Here is a 1,156-nt window from a genome sequence, read left to right as displayed (position 1 = left end):
ATTAATTTCTGCTCTGATTTTTGTTTTATAACATTTAAAATTTCTAAACTTCAAGAACAAAAATGGCAGCATACATTTTGAAGAGCATGGGAAACCAAAAAGAACCTCACAGTGTCTCTGAATTTCTAAGGGAAAGTTATTTGCAATTTAGAATTATTTAGAATTATATACTTAGTAACCCATCAGGATGCAGGTAAAAAAACATTAGATAAGCATGAGAGTTAACATGACAGGGCTATGAAGTCCAATATGCTGTCAAGATTATCTGAACACACACGCATGCACACACGTACAGGTTCTATTTCTCTAGCATCTAGGTTAATACAATAAGCAAGGCATCAAACTCTTTGGCTTCCCTGTACCTACTGTTAGAAAAATTCTGAGGAATTGCCTCCACCAAAACAAAGAAGGGGAAAGACACTTCATCCATGACATAAAGGATCACCCAGATTAAAGGGATAGGAGGACATCATGGTGATACAGATGGATAAGCCAGAATAATCATCAGTTCATCAGAAGCAAATAGGAGAGGAATCCAGAGAGGGTGAGTGAGACAGAAGGATAACAAGAGAGTCAGGGAAGAAGAAAGAAATCCACATATGAAGGAAGGGCTGAGTGCTTGGTAAGACAGAGAGTCTGGCGATTCATCACTTACACACCACTGTCCTTTTGTACACATGAGCTGTATGTCCATGGACTCAGCCAACTGCTGATTGACAATATTCTTTTAAAAACTGCATCAGTATTGAACATGCACAAGCTTCTTTTGTTTTCCTTTCCCATTATTCCTTATACAATACAATACAGCAACCAACATGGTATTTACATTCTAATAGATTTGTAACTAATCTTGAGACAAGAGACAAGAGAAGGTTATATACAAATATTGTGCCATTTTGTGTAAGGGATATGAAGATCTGCAGAGTTTGATATGGGTGTGCTTCTGGAAACAGTCTCCCATGTATACCAGAATATGATTGAGCATAAAAGCAAACATCTGGATGCCAGGCATGGTGGCACATGCCTTTAATCCCAGTACTTGGGAGGCAGAGGGGGGTGGATCTCTGTGAGTTTGAGGCTATCCTGGTCTACGTAGTGAATTCCAGGCCAGCTGGGGCTGCAAAAAGAGTAATAGTTATCTCTCAAGAACACAAAA

Source organism: Nannospalax galili, unplaced genomic scaffold (assembly GCF_000622305.1).
Source record: "Nannospalax galili isolate Female #2095 unplaced genomic scaffold, S.galili_v1.0 scaffold872, whole genome shotgun sequence".
In the NCBI taxonomy this organism is placed as follows: domain Eukaryota; kingdom Metazoa; phylum Chordata; class Mammalia; order Rodentia; family Spalacidae; genus Nannospalax; species Nannospalax galili.
Note: the sequence above shows the minus strand (reverse complement) of the source record.